Raw genomic sequence first — 15189 nt, forward strand, 5'->3', positions numbered from 1 at the left:
TTAATATATGAATATTAGAAAAACAAATATGAAGACAAAAAAAACAACAACAACCATCATCAAATAAAACAAAAAACATTAAAGAAGCTTAAGTGAAAGTGTCCAGGCCAAGATAGGCAACCACAGAAGGGAACAAAAGTAATTATCTAATTAAGTAATTGAATAAATGAATGAATGAATGAAAATAAGGATAAATAAATAAATGAGTTACCAATACTATTGTTTCACGACCCAGTGATTCTCACAATTAGGTCAGACCCCTTCCAAACAACACTTTAAAATGAAAAGAAATTAAATTAAATAAAATAGGAAAACAAGCCTTTCTGAGGAAAAAAAAGAGACACTCTAAGACAGGCAATGATGTAATAAACAAACAAACAAAAAAAAAATCAAGAAATTATATATATATATATTTTTTTTTTTTTTTTTTTTTCATTCTAAAATTACTGCATGATGACCCACTGACCCATTCGAACACTTCAATCCCATAACCCCCCGCAGGGCCAGTTTCTGCAGAGCTGCTGCAATACTGCTCGGAAGAACACAAACACAACAGCACAGGTGCGAATTCTTTCACAGATACTTCACCTCCTGGTTCTTCCAGATTCAGGTAAAGATTAGCAAGATAATGTTGTAAAAGGTATTCATAACAATGACAGAGATGGATACCACAAATGACACTCAACAAGAAACAATTCACTCTTTTCCACTCCTCTGACATTCCTGAAGCTGAGATGTCCACAGATAACATCTCATTAAAACCGCCAACGGCAGGTTTTCTCCTCTGGAAACCTCAGAGACTGTGCGGGGGAGCAATAACTGCTAAACAAGGACTTACACTGCCTTGCTTCTACAAGCAGTAGTTTTAACTAACCCTTTCAATATAAGATAGGACAGGGCGTCTTGTGATTAATGGATTTCCTGTCCAACATATCGATTCAATTAAACTGACCACATTTATTTCAATAAATGTTCCTGGATTCATTTTGCATGATTCATTTACGATACATTTATGCATTTGGCAAAAAAAATAAAATAATAATTATATTATATTATATATATATATATATTTTTTTTTTTTTTTTTTTTTTTTACAATGCATTCAAAGTACACATTTTATTCCTGGCAATCCATTCCGGATAATTCACGTTGAGTACAGCAGCACGTTGAATTACTCGAGGACACCCGTCCTTCCTTAACAGTACAGCAAGACTTTCACAGTACAACATGAAGGAGTTTGGAGCAAGGCTTTTCTCTAACCCCCAGCACAACACTACACAAATGAAGCCATTAAAACCACTCTGCTTAAATAGATCGATACAGATTTCAGCTTATCAATTAGACCAAGACTCACTCCTATTCAGTATCCAATGCCCTTAAGTCTTGCTGTAATACATGGCAATCAGAGTAGAGAATGCAGTATTCTTTATGACTCTGCTGAGATGATTTTCATTGAGTGCTGAATTCAGCAAAATTCAGGATTAAAATCATCAGATCATGGATCATGGCATTCTGGCCATTCCTCCACTCTGCTCCAATTAATTTAACCAATTAGTAAGTAGGTTCTATTATTATAATTATTTTAATTAATACTTTTATTTTGCAAGGACAGATTAAATTCATCAAAGGTGACAGTAAAGACATTTAGAAAGTTACAAATGATTTCTATTTCAAATAAAGTGTGTTTTAAACTCTTTATTCAAAAAATCCTGGCAAAAAAATGGTTTCCACAAGCTGCACAACTATTTGCAACACTGATAATGATATGAAAGGTTTTTGAGCAACAAATTAGCATATTAGAATGAATTCAGAATTTCGGAAGGATCATGTGACTGGAGTAAAGGCTGCAGAAAATTCATCTTTACCATCACAGGAATAAATTACATTTTAAAATTTATTTAAAAAATGTTCCCTTCAGATTTAAAATGTAGAGCAAATAATACCTTCAACCTAATTAATTTTAGACTTTCAGCCAGAACTGTCTTGATTAACTTTAAATGAAACTTATATGAATTTCTTTGTATTACAGTCATTTTAAATCACACTTCCTTAATTTTGTACATCAATTCTGCATACTGTTTGATTCAAACTTCACTGCAATTCAGGAAGTGAATAGATTAAAAAATAAAATAAAATAATATTTTTTTTTTTTTTAACTTTTAACTTTTAACAGCCCTGGCTAGAAATGGGTCTCTGAGTTCTGGGAGCGGAGGCAGTTCTGGGTCTCTAGAGGCAGGATGGATCTTAAGCTTTGTGCTGTGTGAACTGTGAAGGACTCAGAGTGATTAAGGGACAGATAGAGGACGGCTTCACAGGATACAAAAAAAAAAAAAAAGATTGAGGGGAAATGTGTGTTTTAGCTCAGCAGTTCATCCAGAGAAAGAGGAGCGCTCAGTGACACTGCATGTTTCAGAACAGTGTGTGTGTGTGTGTGTGTGTGAGTGTGTACAGAAATATTGCGCATAACAAAACCCACCGTAGATCAGCAACACAACCAACACATAAAAAGAAAAAGAGAGGAGAATGACAGGAAAGAAAACAAAAACAGATCAAAGCAGAGCAGTGGCGGACTGGGACAGTAAATCAGGCCGGGAATTTGACTCCACCCCAGGCCACCTCTGTTGCTGCAGTCACCACCACCCAATTCATGTGTCCACCAGACTGCTAAATGATTTGGCTCTTTCAGTTGTTTGAATTGGGTTATACTTAAAAAATAAATCAAAATCCTTAGACTGTGGATGGGCAAAATAATCAAATGAAGTATCAAGAAGTATCAAGGCATACACTGTCTCTATCATCTTTCCCTTAATCCCCCTCCCTCTCTCACTCTGCACATTGAGTTTCTCTGCAATATGAAATAAGCACTTTCAATAATCTATATTAATTATGCAGCCATCAATTGTATGTCCCAATGTTCACAGTCCTACTACTGATAACCTTATAAATCATAAAAGCACATATTTTTATGTGAGTAAAAAAAAAATATAGTATAACAATGTTTAGTTTTGCTTATAGCTTAAACTTTACCTGAAAGTTCCTGCTCTGACTCAAAAGCTGAACTGTCCACCCTCTCTTGTTCAAAGCAGGAGCACTAGCAGCACTAGTGCTACTGTTGCTTCCTTCTCACCTTCAAAATAAATAAGCATTGTACACTAGGCTACATAAATGGAAAATCAATTTCTGGTCAATTAATTTTTTTTGGCACTAAAAAAATACTGTATCTTCATATGTAAAACAGTGATTCGTTTGCCTGATTCGTACATTCATAAGACCGTCAATTAATTCGCAGTTACATACCAGCCTGCACAGTGGCAGCCGGCAGGCCAGAATGACCGTCAGGCCACCGGGAAATGTCCCGGTGCTCCCGATGGCCAGTCCGCCCCTGAAGCAGAGGTTTGCCGCGGCAGTAACTGTAATTCAGTCGCGTGTTAAAATCATTCACGAAACTACCGCCAGGTGGCGCAAAGGGACGGATTGCGAAATGAAAGTAATTGTAAAATGAGATAAAAGGAAGAAGTAAAACAACAATAACATTATGATATAACATTGTAACGTCTTTAAAAAATATTCAAACATTTACAGTGTTCATTTTAAAACGTAAGATAGTCTTAGGCAACAGTCTACTCATCAAAAATTAAAAGAAGACCTTTACACAAAGGATCATATGCATGCTATTGTTATTAAACAGAACTATTAATAGTAAATAAATATAAGGCCCATGTATGTATGTATGTATGTATGTATGTATATATATATATTACGGATAAAAAGCTAAATGTTTTCATTTCATTTTCATTTCGGTTCATTCTTGGTTTAAAAAAAATCTTCAGGTTCCATATACTGAGCGAAATGGGAACGGTCCAGCATTTAGCAATAATTATTATTTACTCTGTTTTTATTCTTGATTTTTTTCAAACTACTAACACTTAGCATTTTTGAATTATGCCTTATGTGTGACCAAAAATGTAGTATTTTCTGTTTCAGCTGTTTGATCGCGCTGGTGTCTCGTGCACATATTCACTGGAAACAGCAGTCATTCACCAGACATTCAGTGTTAGCAGCAGTCCACTTACTCCACATATTGTTAATTATGATTTTTTTTCCATCGATACTGAAACACGCATTAACAAAGCCTATTTTACCTCACGAATAATACTTAAGCTTCAAATGGGCAACATCACAAATATGGAAACGGATTTCTCCCTAGTGAGAGAATGAGAAAGCATAACCTTACCTTATGCTTAGCTTTAAATTATTATTATTTTTTGTTTGTTTATAGCTAAGCCTATATTATTATATACTGCAATTATATTTATCCATTAGAGTTCTATATTTTTAATTCTTGTTTTGTTCTGATATATTTGTTAAATTTAAAGGATTTGTTGTAAAGTGAAGGGAATTAAATATATCCTGTTTGTACATGATAACATTATTAGACCAGTCGTAATTATTTTTAAATGTAATAAAATGCAATTTATACATGAATTATATTAAAAAAAAAACATGCAGCAAACGAAAATAGGTGATTAATACATTAAAATGAAACCTATACACGACTTTTTTTTTCTCTCACAAACTTAATTTATTTTTTAGCGTGTTTAAAAATAAAGAAAGAAAGAAAACATCCAGCAAATGAAAAAAGATTATTCCATTAAAATTTGTTACTCTGGGTTAACAGTAATTATAAGTATTATATACTTCAGAGCAGAGCCTGCAGGGGCCTAATAATCTTTTTTGTTTTGTTTTTTCCATTGCATCTGAAAATGACTTCATTCATCACATTCACTTCACGCGCTCTGGCGCAGATCCCCCTCTCGCGTTGCTCAGCTGTGGCTGTTTTAAAAATGTTTGATATAAAGGTTGCTGTCCCATTTTATACAGGAGTTTTTCATGTAAAAAAATCAAATTATATTATTAACACAAGTTCATTTAGGTTATTTAACATGCACTGTGACATTTTACCATTTTTAATTTATAAACTCCTTGATATTTTAAAGTTAGTTTAATAGTATTTAAATTCAAGTTTAAAAATAGGTTTTTACTGCTAAATACCAACAACCATACTGCATGTGAATAAATAAAATGCATACTTTTCATAACATTTCATTATTCATAAAATGCATAACATTTCTGGTTTTTGGATTTGTACTTCAATATAATGAGCTCTAAGTTTAAGAATAGCCCTAGCCGGGTTCTCTCTTTCTCTCTCTCTCTCTCTCTCTCTCTCTCTCTCTCTCTCTCTATTTAACAGCATTAGCTCAATAAAATACATCTTCCTTCAGGTAGAATGAACGTTTTTCTGATTGTTAAATGTTGGGTTCATGATCAATAAGTTGTATTCGCCTCAATCTGATTTAGTAAAGTCAAACCGCAGACAGTGAAGCTGCGTCACTGAGCGCGAGTCCCGCGCGCTGTGAGGCAGGAACAGAGGATTCCGCTTGGTCTTAAAGCCTTCCGCAAACATCCATGATCACAAATAACAATGATTTTCGTAAAATAATGATTAATTATTAATTGATGATTTGTTATTATCATTATGATCTTGTGAAAATAATAATATGGGCTGCGAGAATATAATGAATACAAAGAGTAGTGCTGCTGAGTGCAGGCATGTTTCAGCCCAGTAACACACCGTTCCTCAGAGCCAAAACACAGACCGAATTCTGTTCAGCTGGAGGGGGTTGGGTTTTTAGGGTTAGTTATCTGTGGCTTGCGGGGGTCGATAAAAAGGTGTGAATTGCTCTTTCATATGGACAGTGTCTTATGAGGCTTTCAAAGTTGCTGAACCGGTTTATATAGGACTGTTGTTTTGGTTTATAGACAAAAAAAATGGTCTGTCCCCACGTAAGATTTTTCTAGTTCTAGTCGTTCATTTGTTATATTCAACTAATCAGAGGTTTATATTAAATTTACATAATCAAATCTTAATATATTCTGCGCTCAAGCACATGCATTAAGTTTGTCACAAAGTACATGAAGTAGCCTAATAATTGTGAAAAATGAGACATTTTAATTATTTATTAATAAACAAATGTTTTCTTGTCTGCTGCAAGATGAAATTCACAGTGCTGGCTCTCTCCGACAGAGAAATGCAACATTCACAGATTGTTGAATGTTGAATATTAATGCGCCCTGTCATTAATGCAAATTAATAATTTTTGCACAAATACTTGCATATGAATATTAATTCACATTTTGCATTACAATGAAAATTATTTTTTACATGCAATTATCCAAAATGAAACCAAACAAGATTTGTAATGAAGATAAAATAAATGAGAATAAAAGCTGCACATCTACCATCACACATGCAATGAAAATCTTGCACATATTTTACACACCTGCATTTAAATGCAGCTGCATTTTTTTTCATTAAATAATATGAAAGCAAGTAGGGCTGAGTGATAAATCAATTTTATCAATTAACTCGAATTTGTAATTTACATCGGTTTGTTTGATTGAAAATCGGTTTTCTTTTTAACATCCACCGACGCACCACTCAGTTCTCCCGTAGTTCAGAGTGGTTCAACCCTCCTCCGCGAGTCTGACAGAGACACGCCGCCGAGCAGAGGATGAGCTGAGCGGTGTGATTCTGACTGGAGCCCGTGATATAACTGCATATTCAGCAAGAATTCATGTTAAACATATTTAGCTATGGCTTGATCAGGTTATAATGACTGCAATAGTTGAGCGGGATGTTAAAGGCTATATGAATTTGTCTGTTTCTTTTACTGATTATTTTCGGGTTAAAGCATGATTTAAACAGATAAAGCACATTCACACGCAATCGCTTTAGCAATAATGCATTCAAACAAATGTAATCTTACAGTGCTACTACATTATCAGTAGGCTATTTGATTTTGAAATCTTGAAGAAATTATTCGATCTGTTTAGATAAAATAACTGACAAAAATGTGCTGTTATTTTCCTCACAAACAAAATTTGCACAGCTGATGGGCTAGTATTAACAAAAAATAAATAATAATAAAAAATAATATATAATAAGAAATAATAATAAAATAAAATAAAGGTCTTTCCAGCATTAAGGTAATAACATTAGTTTTTTATCATCTTGTCTCAGTTATAAGTTTATAACTATATTAATTTTTTTTTTGAAAAATTTCTGTCATTTGAATATTGATTTTAAAATCGATTTAAATCATAAATCGGATTTTTTTTTAGGCCATATGCTATCACCCAGCACTAAAAGCAAGAAGGCTCCCTTTAAAATCACTTATGTTGTCAGTTAATGAAGCTCTTTTTTACATCGTATGCAATTTGTTGATTATAATGAGAGAACTTGTTTAATCGTGAGGACGGTTTATTAATCCGTCCATTCTTTAGTTTCAAAGATTTAGCTAAATCGTGCAGGTTTAATTTATTCGTTTCTTGTTTTAGGCTAATTAGGCATAATTAATGTGAACGAAATTATACAGCGCTTCACGTTTAAACATGCAACAGTTTCTTAATCAGTTTACAGACAAATGTCTTTTTCCCAAGAAGTTATCTGTCAAAATAAAGGACAGGTAATGAATAGCAAAAATGCATGTTGTTTTATTAAAGGAATTTTAAAATATAAATTAAAATATAGGCATAATATATGAAAATATTGACATTGCATATAAATCCATGTAGCCTACCCCCTTAAAATACGCAACCACTTTTAATGCTCCGATGCAAAGTAAACCACAATTTCTTTTGAATAATATAACACACAATACATATAATATAAATAATACTGCACACCTTTTAAATGCATCAAATCTAAAATATGTCTAATATTTTAAAATGTCTAATATCTAATATCTAAAATAAAATAATACCATGTAGCTTAGAGAAAATATAAGCACAGACTCAGGCACAGGCTTGACATTTATCTTGCTTGAATTCGTTCTAATAAATGCACATAACTTAATATATAATAAGTACCAAACTTTCATCTGTGAATATTACATTATTAAATATATTAAATATTTTAACTATAGTCTTTTTCTTTCATTTTCCGTGACTGAAGCAGTCAAATGTAACACATCAGCGAGGCAAAACTGACGTCTATTTGCGAAAATGTCCTGTAATGCGCTTGATTGATAACTTGTGGTTAAAGCGCCACTCAGCGGTCAAAAGCTGCAAATGAACTTTACAGACGCCGTGGCGGCGGTAAAAAGGGCCTTTAGGCTGTCTACTTAGTGTAAATACAACAGAGAGCAGTAGGCAAATATTTATCCACAGGAGGCTGGAGTGTCAGAAGAGTATGTGAGGATTACTTTACAAACACTTGAGAGAGAGAAATAAACCAAACATTAGTCCGGGGCAGTGCAACAATGGTCTTTACATCACAATCCCAAAAGGCCAGATGCACTGGATCACACTCCAGATTCAACTTTACAAGATGAATTCACATATTCCCTCAGCGTTAGTGTCATTTCTGTTATTCCAAGTTGGTTTCAAACAGCTAAAAAGTGTCACAAGTCATTCTCTATTGGGTCCCTCACTCTGTGCTGAACTAGCAAGTTGACTAATTTAGCATTTCCATTGCGTCTGAGTGTGTGGGTAGGTAGAGCTCTCCGATGCGGCATGCCAGGGCCTGTGCAGATCTCAGAGGACCCTGGCTTAACTCAACCACGCTGTAAGAAAAGATCAATGACTCAATGGCACCAAAGTCACTCACAAGCGCCAACTCACTAGCTACAGTTTTAGACAGATAACATGAAATGCAGCCCATGTCCTGAATGCAGCAAATTACAAAACAAACTGCTAAAATGGCGAGATTTTATGGCCCTATTAATATGGAATTCAACTGTATGTGGTAATTGCGGATATATTTTTAATATCTAGACATATTTATAATGTTTTACAGACACATCTTTAATTTGTTATGAAATAATGTTACATTTTAGTTCTAAAACTTCAAAAACCAAAAATATTTGAACAAGTATTTTTTTTCATTAGATTATTAGAAAAAATAACAATGTTATGTAACATATGGAAACATTTTCACCAAAAAAATAACTTAACATTATGGTTATATACAATTACTGATATGATAACTGCATATGCAGTGGATATTTTACATCTTATGTTTTACAGATATACAATACATTTGTTATGAATGATCTGTCATTTGGGTTCCAAAACAAAAACCAAAAACATTTTTATAGTATTTTTAATTAACATATAAATTATTTGGGTGTTGAATTTTTAGGGGGAAAAAAACTATATCATGATAAATAACACTATAATATAAAATTACTGATATAATAATTATAATGATATGTAATCATTAAACGTAACATTAAACTGCACGTATAGATGCTAAAGAAAAAAAAAGTTGGCTCCATTTTTCATTAGATCATTGAAAAACATCATGGTGTTAAATTTTCAACAAAAACAACTATATCATGATAAATACCTTCATCTGAATATAAAATTACTCATCCAGTGATGTAATATTTTGTCATACTGCCCACTCCTATCCCAGGTTCATCTGATTAAAGGCTCTCACACATTACCAAAACTTATCACCGAAAGAGAAAACACTAGTGTGTACGTGATCATCTTCAGATAACTATTCCGACCACTATCTGGACAGGAAGTAACCTTTTCGCTTTTGGTTCCTCATGGCTGTCGGTCAGAGCAGCTCATGCATTAATTGTGGATTGAACATTTCTCATTAGAGCAGAATCATATCACACTTAGCAACAATCTCATGCAATCAGCTTGGCAGCTACACTGTCCATTAACATTTTATTACAGCCCACATCTTCACCTGATTAGATAGGGCCATTTGCATGGCAGTCAACATTTCAAAAGATACATTGACTGACTCTAAAGTTTCCTGAGTCAATCTAGCAGGTTCGATTAACTTTCAGACCAACTTGGCAAAGGTTTCTGCCAGTCTCATTGCCTCATTCCTTGCTCTCTACCTAGAAGGATTTATGGAGTAGGTTCCAGACGAGGGTCAGAAAATAACCAGTCACTACCAATAATGACATAAATATCCTGAATATCCACTTTCCTCAATTTTCATTGTTTGGTCAAACACATAGTTCCACCACAGTCTCACGCCATTGTTTGATCAAATGTTGCTGGTAAGTATTTAAAAAAATAAATAAAATAAAATAAACGCACAAAAAAAGTTCTAAAAAGTTCACATTTACAAGAACATTATTACAGATTTACATTTATATAGTTAACTAAATGAATGTTAATTTGAGAGTCCATTTATATTAAATATTTGTGTTGAATAATTCAATTGAAATGTAGTAGTTAGAGATAATAATGTACAGGATATCAAAACATTTTTTTATAATAAATAAATGCAATACATAAATACATACAATGAGTAAAATGGTAAATAAATATTATAAATAAGTAATTTTAATTAATTTGAATAATTAGCCAGTAGCAACAATAAATAGTAAGATTGATAATTTATTTAATTAAATAAGTTATGTGATTCAGTTAATGATTCAACTGAACTATGATATAAATCAGTGGCTATGATATAAAACCAGCAATCTTCCAGGGGGTCCAGTATTTTTATTTTTAATAACTGACATTAGGGCTGTCACGATAAAAAAAATTTAGCTTGACGATAAATTGTCCAAGAAATTATCATCGGATGTTTGCGTCTCAAGTGATATTGCTCATAACTCATCGGTCATTTCAATTACAGTTCCTTTAATGATTTATGATAATGATGGAATAACTTGGAATGGCCAGGACAATTATTAATATAACTCCAATTGGATTTGTTGTTGAACACCTAGGAGGCCTTAAGGGTGAGTAAATAATAGGCTACTTTTACTTTTTGGGTGAACTATCCCTTCAAAACCACAGAAACTACACAGATTTAACTCTCACAATTAGCTGTAAGATGCGTCTCATTGAAAATACTCGCTCATAAGAATAATTTGGTTGACATATTCTTTAAAAATTGCAATCTGTTGTGAATAAGAAATTGTCCTGGTTCCCAAGCCCATACACAATACATATGTTTCCTACAAAAACACATCGATTCGCTACAGGACAAGAACACACATTCAAATCATATTGCAAAATCTCAAAAATATTGACCAATTTCATCAGCCTGAGAGAAATACATTGTGACAAAGAGACTTTATCTGCAAAGCACATGTGCTACTTCACAAGCCTCCTTTGTGTTTTTTGCAATCTCATCCAGGGGAACTAGCAGCATAGCAAAAAATGTGAACAGGGCAGCTGGAAAACTACGCCAATGATGAAGCGCTGGGGAGCGAGCAGTCGAGAAGATGCATGCAGGATAACTGACAGTGATCTTAATGGCCCACGACATGCAAATCCGTTATAACGCTTCTGGTCAGATCAGTCAGAGGGAAAGTATGATGTCGTAGGGCAGGCAAAGCAATTCACATAGCAGAGGACAAGTCTTCAGACAACACTATTTGATCATTTTACTGCAGGGGTCACACCCTTTTAAGCAATTTCAGAGGAATAATGCAAGTGTACACACACAACATATATGCATTGTGGGTGTATGTCTGTGTGTGCAAACACTAGGATAGGAATTGCACAGCTCTTAGTTTGGACATCTGCCAACTGAACTGTGGCGTTACAATCCCAGGGAATCACAACAAAATTCTGAGGTAATTCAGACTCCTTGCCGGTTTTTGTCAAACAAAACAAGCATCAAGTCATTTAGAGGACTGGAGCTAAAGTCAGCCTTAGGGAGGTTAAGTCCTCTCAATAGCAGCTTAAACTGAATCCATTCGATCTGAGGAGCCGTTCAGATCTCCTCTGCCGCTTTCGGAACTGTTTAAGGTGACGTTTAAACAACATATGTCTGCAAAGACACAGAAAGTATGAGCACACAGCCAAAAAAAACTAGTGCAGTGTAAGAGATGGTTATGGCAACCCCCTCTGGTCTGAGCCTTTGAAATACAATTAAATAAGTGGATTAACCTCAATACAAAAGCAATCCCCCTCGCAGGGTAAGAGAGAAGAGGACAGTTACATAGATGTGGAAGACAGACACTTTAACAGGGGGGACTAATTTTCTTAGAGTAAACAATCATCACTTTTTTTTTATTAAAAGTAGCTGTCACACTACAAACTGAATATACCTAAAGCACTTCGAAATCCGTGGGATATGGTCATCCTTGTATCATCTTACAAATGCTAGGTGGATTACACTGATTTTCACCAGGTTTATTAAATGAATTTTATTTTTTTATAATTTATATAAATACGCACTCAATCATTCAAAAGTTCTATATATATATATATATATTTTTTTTTTTAAGAAATTAATACTTTTTCATAGTAAGGATGCATTCAATTGATTAAACGTGACAGAAAAGGCATTTATGTTGTTGTTGTTGTTTATTATTAATTTTAAAACGTATCATAGTTTCCAAAAAAAAATATTAAGCAGCATAACAGTTTTAAAAGTTTATGATAATCAGAAAAGTTTCTTGACAAACCAAATCATTTAGAATGATTTCTCAGGGATCATGTTGCTGTCATTGGAATCATTTAAAAAAAAAACTATATAATCGAATGCAAAAAGTTTTTACTTTATTACTGAACAATTAAACCTTCGAACCGTATTTGAATATATCTTAATATATTTACTTTATCTTAATATATGATGTTTTTTTTTAAATAAAATATAAAGATGTCTCTTTATTCTTTCCCCATGGGTCAGTTATTTAATAAGAGAAGATATTTATATAATGGTTATTTTTTCATTATTATTTTGTAATTTTTGAAATATACTTCATAAACAAACCCCCCCCCCCCCCAAAAAAAAAAAAAAAACAGCAGAAAATCCCCCCAAAATTTTTGTTACAGATGTAATTTGACCGTATTCATTTGTGCACTATGACACCGCCTCTTTATAGAACATGAGTCAGCGAAGACCCTTTGGAAAGCGTTTGCACCCCAGTGGGGGGACACGTGCCTACAAGACCTCTGCTGCTATTTCTACAGCCATTCAACCTTTGTGTTTCCGAAAGACAGAAAATAAGCCAAGCTGCAAGCGTTATGCGCACAGCTGCTGTCATTACGCATGCATTTCCTTGGCTCAGAAAAGCCCTCCCCCACCGGTTAATAAGGCCTTCATATGACCCGGCGAAAGAACTAAATCACACAAATATTTAACTGCGAAAATAAGGAAATGGATTCCTGCATATGGCACAGGGTCTGTGTGTGCCGGGGTCACTATAAACGAATGAACCACACTGACCTCAGTTTTTGAAAAGCAGTGGGGTTGTTTGACAGATCTGGGCACGAAGTGTGCGGAGTGAGACTCTAAGCCCCTGTCAGCCTCACGTGTTGCTTCTCTGCAGACGTGTGGTGAACGTCAGGGCACCAGGCAGTAAGGGATTATGGGAGATTTTTGTCCATTCTCATTCGTTCTCATCCACAACACAGACTATCAACTCAAATCTCCATGTTTGTGGCAACCAATCAAATACAGGCCAAGTAAAGCGGTTGCCTAGCTACTGCAACAAGCTCTTGATCAAAACGAGTGAAGTATTTCACCAACACAACTTTAATCTACCTATATTTTTAAATAAACTAAAGGCTTAAAAAAAAATGTAAAAGGTGCTGCTACTTTTTATTTTATTTTTTATACTAGAGTCAAATAATTCAATGATGTTTGGTACTATTCATGTTTTTTTATTATATTATATTATATTATATTATATTATATTATATTATATTATATTATATTATATTATATTATATTATATTATATTATATTATATTATATTATATTATATTATATTTATGTGCTGGCAAAACATCCATTACTCCTTCAGAAAGTCTTCAAAGTACAGTGAATAATGAAACATTATTGTATACTTAGCATTTCTGTTCATAAATATATAGATAAAATGCAGTAACTGGTATAATATATTTAGGATCAATTATTTGCCCCTTCCTCAGAAACACTAAGAATCACAGAGACGCTAAGGAACAAAACTCATTAAGCGGAATCTGGATCATTGCATTTAATCAAATCATTAGATTCCCATCCCCTGCAAATTAATCTATTTAAGATGAACTAGAGTTAAATGCCCACACATCAGCGAAAGTTGAGGGAACACTGAACCGAGCATTCTCTCAAACGAGACATGGATTAATGGAATATAGTGTTACACCAGGAGGACAAGAACCACACCTTTCCTTCCAGAATCTCCGTATTACCAGTTAAAGGGGTTTTGTCACGCCCCTCTTACTCTGATAACAGGATGGCTGAAGTGCAGTCTGGTCTCTTAATTGGCCGGGCTGCTGTAGACGAGCACTCAACAAAGAAAACGGCTGTGCCATAAACAAGACCCTCACTGTCTATGCGCCCCACTTATTTTTACATTAACTGCATGGAAAACTGCAAATCAGCAAATCGAGGAAGGCAGAAAGACGTACTGCACCAGACACTTAACTTACTAACCTTCCACCATTATGACAAAAAAGCTTCTCCAACCTACTGAGCCAGGTACAATCACATAATGCTTATTTCATTTCATTGTTCATGATTCTCTTCCATGTCAACCAATCATCAATGGCTCAGAACAGCTTCAGACTGGATGCATGTTGCAACACAGTCAGAATTTCACTCTGCAATAAAATAAAAAAAGTTTACTATCAGCTGAACTGACCCAGAATCCTCCTCAGTGTATGACTCAGCTTATAGGCCTTTCTGACATTTCCACAATACCGTTTTCCTGTTTATCAGGGCAGCAACTGAACATTAAAATGAGAGAAATGAACATGTGCCAGTGAACATATCCAACCTATGGCAACTGCCGCAGGGCATCTAAACACACCTTACATCTGTCTGTTCCTGAAAAATCCATTTTTCATTCTTCAACTGAAATGACAAAAAGATCCTTTTTTCCCTTTTAAGCGCCATCGCTTTTTTCTCTAATCAAAAGCAGCTTTCGTGTACAGGAGCTGCACAACAAAGCATGTAAGTTCTGCGACACCACATGGTACTGATAAACACATGCTTGCGCAAAAAGGTTCACAAAATTATTGCAAAACTGCAGGTGGGACTATTTGCCAGATTTTTGCTGCAGGGCACAGCACGCATTCTCATGCATCTCTTCAAGTTTCGATGAAAGACAGGGCTGGACAGAGGCAAAGGCAAACACTTTTGCATGTTTTTTCCTCTAGAAAAACATGAACACACTGGGCTCTATC

At 34.3% G+C, this 15189-nt stretch overlaps 1 protein-coding gene across 17 annotated transcripts in view; it reads right to left on the minus strand.

Annotated features, from left to right (window-relative positions):
• LOC132121655 (calcium/calmodulin-dependent protein kinase type II subunit gamma-like) overlaps positions 1-15189 on the minus strand; it is a 76906-nt gene that overhangs the window by 58748 nt on the left and 2969 nt on the right. The window lies entirely within an intron of this gene.

The sequence above is a fragment of the Carassius carassius genome, chromosome 39, assembly GCF_963082965.1.
Source record: "Carassius carassius chromosome 39, fCarCar2.1, whole genome shotgun sequence".
Taxonomy (NCBI): Eukaryota; Metazoa; Chordata; class Actinopteri; order Cypriniformes; family Cyprinidae; genus Carassius; species Carassius carassius.